Genomic DNA, 6,000 nt, shown 5'->3' with positions numbered 1-6,000 from the left:
CAATTTGAGAAATATAACAATAAGAAAGAAAGAAAGAAGTATTATATGGAGTGATAGAGTAATTTAAAACAAAAGCCAAAAGAAGTAGGCCTCATATCCCAAAACAAGACAATCTCATCACCAGGTTTAACAAATCTAGTACCAAAAACATCCATCAAACCAACAAGATAGGAATTCCCTGAAACCTTAATATAAGAATTCAGAAAAGTTTTAGGCTTTCTCTCTTCTGTGTAATCAACCAAAACCACAAGGCACTTATTACCTCTAATAACATGCTTTGCAGAGTCAAGTTTCCATGACTTGAGTACATATTGAAGCATTTCTTCCTCAGACAGAGTTATCTCACCAGTAACCACTTCGTTTCTGGTTATAACCCGCCTTATCTGCAATGGGTTTGTCATGTCCACCCCACTTTGGTTCCAGTCTCTTATTTCTATGAGACTTCTCCGGACCTCATGCCATGCTTTCTCTTCTTCCTTTGTGGGAAAAAAGGTGTAGAAGAAGGTTTTCCTCATCATTACTATGGCGACTGTGTGTCTGTTTTTCTTCTCACAGATTAAGTGTTTTCTTTTGTTTTATAATGCAATCTAAAGATTTTTATTTATATTTTCCTTCTTTCATTTTATAGCTGTACTTGTTTTGTCTTTCCTTTTTTCTTCATCATTTCTCTATATGGATCATACCATCTATATATTGCTTTCTTTATGTGTACAAAATAAAAATAAGAGGAGGTTAAGAACTTAACACAACATTTCTAATATATAATATATGTATTATTTATTATAAGATTCTTATGGTAATTTTATCCAATATTATTTCTTTAATTTTTTATTTTTTCAATATATATATATATATTAACATTTCATACATTTGGTGTTTTTTTCATTAATACAAAAAGATATATTCATATCATGAAAAAAAATTCAATACATTAAAACATAGGTAAAAAAAATAATTATTTATAGTAAAATTTAAAAAACGACCACTAAATAAATTTACGAGAAAACAATCTAACTCGGATTTACTAGGTCGACAAACCCTTCAAATAACGGTTTAAAACCGTCATCCCGGCAATGCTGTCTGATAATGCTTCAGATGACGGTTCGAATATGTCATCTAAAATAATTCACACGACATCGACTAAATTGCTACATGCCCTCTGCCATTTAAAACTTAAAAGAACCCATCTTGTGTTTGGAACATTATCTTTGATGTTAGGCTATTTGGAAATGGAGAAATAATTGCATTGAACATCTTAATCTATTTGGGTTGTTTACAAGTAAAGACACTGTATTTGTGAATTAGAAGATTATATATGTGTTATATTCCATTTAAACTGAAACGAGACACCCAAAAACATTATTTCTAAAAAAGTACAGCTAGAAACCAAAATGAAAAGTGGAAACGCTAACGAGGAAGTTTTCCATGCAACATATTATATTTGTTTGTATCATCTATGACTTCCATTTAGGTTGAGGTCCTTCCTAAGTTTAGTTGGTATAAATGTAGGACTAGCTGTTGAATTGGAAAAATAAAGCAATCTATGTTCATAAATGTGATGAAAATAATTGAGATCATTCTTATTTTACATTTGGTGATCGACTATGTACCCTAATCACAGTCATCGTTTTGACAAGTTGTTGTGGTAAGCATATGTTTCTGCTAATAGATTTTTTTGCACATAGAGTTATTAATTTTGAATATTATTAAGTATGGGTTCATGTCTATCACTTGAAAGTCCTCCCTACTTTTCCGTGGAAGTGTTCCTACCCAGTTAAGCTTAGCTTCTTCATTCACTGTCTATCCCCCTCATTGGAAATTTATAGAACTCTACCAGTTAGAGATGAGAGCATTGGTCAATACTGATTAAATTTGGTAGTATGGTTTTCTTGTTTTAAAGTTAGACATTGGTCATTTTAAGATACTTTGACCTTATGATTCAAGAATGATTATCAAGAACAGCTCTAAAATTTTAGGGAAAATGTCCAAATTTGCGCCATGGTTTTTGTGTAGTGAAATTATAAACAGTTAGATGCAAAATTCAGGATGTCCGAACCATGGTAACTAGTAATTGAGGCTGAGATAGATGCTGACATTGCATAAGTATTATCAAGAACAACTCTAAAAATTTAGGAAAAAAATTACAAATTAACGGTATATGCACAAGTGTCTACTATGTTTCTTTTCTGAAGAAATGCAGATATACACATAATACTAAGATGGTAAAATTTACGATTAACAGTATGCACAAGTGTCTGCTATGTCTCTTTTCTTTTCTTTGATGTTACGTCTTTTATGTATCACCCAAGACTAACAATATTTATTATATGCTAAACAACAGTAAGAATATCTCTCGATAACAGATGGTAGCATTTAAGTATAATGGAGTAATGTGTTCAAAGCAACCAAATGTTATCATTTTTAACTCAAAAGAAACAAATAACAACAAAAAAAATTGAATTTTAAGGGACAATAACCAATTTATCCAACCTCAATGATTTACTTGTATAATGTATATTCTTAATTAGGGCTGTAAACGGGGCGGGGTGGGGCCGGGATTGAAGTTCACATCCCCGTTCCCCCGACTAAACCGGGAATTCCCATACCCGTCTAGTGAAACAAACGGGGATAAAATTCATCCCTGTCCCCGTCTCCGTCCCCTACGGCGGAGAATCTTCGACCCCACGTGTATCCCTTTTACCCATTTAAAGTTTTTTATCATTTAGCTTCAAGAAACTATGCATTTATTATTTTATGTCTTTTTTTAGGTATAAAAAACAAATAATTTCCTGGCTGTTGGAGATAGATATAAGTGGGTTGCAGGTGTAATAAGTCCAATAAACAAAATTTGTTGTAAAACTCTAGTAAACCTAGATTTGTTGGTCCAACTCATGAAAATGGGATTCAAGATTAATTATTGCTAAAGGTTATGCTTACTTTGTTTTTGACAAAGTAAGCCTTACTTTGTGTGTTATCACCATTGGATTAATTTTATACTCCATCATCCAATGGTGAAAACATACCAAGTAATGGCACTTTGTCAAAAACAAAGTAACCATAGAAGGCACATTTTTTTATTTTCTATGATTAATAATATATTATTGGCTATTAAACGGGTAATCCATTAGGAATTCCGGCGGGGCACAATACGGGGCGGGTTTAGGGATTCGCGCGAAGCGGGCATACCCTTTCCCATCCCCGCTAATGGGTCATATATTAGTCCTTATCCCGCCCCATAATAAAACCGTGCGGGGATTACCCGTCCTGGACGGCCTCGTCGGGGACGGGTAATCCCATGCCATTTACATCCCTATTCTTAATCTCTTTTGAAAAAAAAAAAGTATAAAAAAACATTCATAATAACATAACAATATATAAGTAAATCCATTTACAAGATTTAACTAAGAACTAGAAGAAATGCTTTTTAATGTGCAGGGAATACCAATCATGCTCGGATATAGCTATTTTTGCTTTGGCTTGTATTATTTTACATCTCAACTTATTTTAAGTTAAATAAATTCTGAAATGTTTGTAACTTTCACAGAAAATTAATTCACAAATGCTAGAACATTTTAAAGTCTTATTAACTAAGTGAGTAAATTGCATAATTTAATTTTCCTGACTTCCTATATGAATATTCATCAACATAATTCGAAAGCATAGCATGTGAAAATTGGGAAACTGGAATATATATTTGATTAATGAAGAATTGTGGTTACAAGAAACAATCTGAGAAACATAATAATAATAAGAAAGAAAAAAAGAAAGAAAGAAAGAAGTATTATTTGGAGTGACGGAGTAATTTAAAACAAAAGCCAAAAAAATTAGGCCTCATATCCCAAAATAAGGCAATCTCATCACCAGGTTTAACAGACCTAGTACGAAAAACATCCATCAGACCAACAAGATAGGTGTTTCCTGAAACCTTAACATAAGAATTCAGAAAGGTTTTAGGCCTTATATCTTCTGTGTAATCAACCAAAACCACAAGGCACTTATAACATCTAATAAGATCCTTTGCAGAGTCAAGTTTCCATGACTTGAGTACATATTGAAGCATTTCTTCCTCACATAGAGTTATCTCACCACTAACCACTTCGTTTCTGGTTATAACCCGCCTTATCTGCCATGGGTTTGTTATGTCGTGCCCACTTTGATTCCAGTCTCTTATTTCTATCAGGCTTCTCCCGACCTCATGCCCTGCTTCCTCTTCAGCCTTTGTCGGAAAAAAGCTGTAGAAGAAGGTTTTTCTCATCATTATCATGGTGGCTGTCTGTCTGTTTTTCTTCTCACAAATTAAGAGTTTTCTTTTCTTTTATAATGTCATTTAAAGATCCTTATTTATATTTTCCTTCTTTCGCTGTACTTGTTTCTGTCTTTCCTTTTTTCTTCACTTTTTCTCTATATGGATCATACCATATGTGTATTGTTTTCTTTATCTATACAAAATAAAAATAAGAGGAGGATAAGAACTTAACACAACTTTCCTAATATATAATATATTTATTATAAGATTCTTATGGCAATTTTATATAATATTGTTTATTTATTTTTATTTCATTAATTTTTTATTTTTTCACCATATATATATATTAACATTTCAAACATTTGGTTTTTTTTCATTAATACAAAAAAAGATATATTCATTTCAAGAAAAAAAAACAATACAACAAACATAGGTAAAAAAAACAATCTAACTCAGATATATTAGGTGGATAACCCCTTCAAAAGGAGGTTTAAAAACGTCATCCCGAGGAAAATAAAAGTGTCATGGAGGCAGAATCAAATGGAAGGTAAAGAAAAAACACCAAATACATTGGATTCACTGGATTGGGAAATGTAAGATGTGATGAGGTTGCCTAAACAATAAAAGCACATAGAATGAACAACTTCCTTGGGGAATGAATAAAGGTATAACAATAAATTTATGTAGGATTTTACTAGACTGTACAATAATTAGAGACGAGATTCCAAAAAAATTGCTCAATACTATGATGGTTTATCATGTGATTGTAATGTGTGTGCTTGTTTGGTTTATTAATGTGTTCACTTTTGTTATTCGTTATTTGATTAATGTGTTCACTAATAGCTCTGCACTAAAATAAAGTTCTAGATTTTATTAATAAATTAGGTTAAGATTTAGTGAATGATGAATTATATAAGTAATAACATATTTTGTGGAATTTTTTTATTTTTTTTGTATTGTTTTGTGGTTTTGGCACATTTCATCTTCTATTGTGTTTGTGATTCCACTGTGACAGAGAAAAGAACTGAACTAAATTAAAATTCTTTAATATAAAAATATTATCAACGTTGACAGATACGAGTAATTTTACTTTAACATTTTTAAATGATGCAATTATCAAACTGTCTTCTTAGTCATTAATCGTTTCATTTACAATTATTATTAACATGTCACAACTATATGAATATACATGATTTTCTTTAAAAAAAATAAAAAATAAAATCATTTTTTGTACAAGTTGGATACAAGAAATTTAAATATTTTATGGAATTTAAAAATATTAATTTTCAATTCTATTATTAAATCATAATTATAAACTCTTTTAGAACAAATTATAGAATGAAGAACAAATTAATGATATATGAAATTGATTAAACCTATGTAAAAACTCTATTGATTGCCAATGTTAGGGTAAAATTGCATCATTTTAGATTTTAAAAGTAAAAGTGCTATTGGCTATCAACATTGGCAATACTTTGCACCTTATCTCTTCTTTAAAATTATACATGCGTGCAACACACTTTACACATGCAGTTTTTTTTTTTTTTTTTTACGATTGAGTGATTAATTCACTACATTTTAAGCAAGACACTCATTGAGAAGTGTCGGGTGTTAATTAAGCAAGACTATGAAGTTAGGTTGGTCCATGTTTTTCGTGAGGGGAACATAGCAGCTGACTGGATGGCAGACTACGCAGGACGATTGTCCTTTGGTCTTCATGAGTGTGATGCACCTCCTGCGGCCATCTAAGATAT

The sequence above is a fragment of the Euphorbia lathyris genome, chromosome 7, assembly GCF_963576675.1.
Source record: "Euphorbia lathyris chromosome 7, ddEupLath1.1, whole genome shotgun sequence".
NCBI classification, from domain to species: domain Eukaryota; kingdom Viridiplantae; phylum Streptophyta; class Magnoliopsida; order Malpighiales; family Euphorbiaceae; genus Euphorbia; species Euphorbia lathyris.
The sequence above is the reverse complement of the archived record's forward strand: the minus strand, read 5'-3'. Positions refer to the sequence as shown.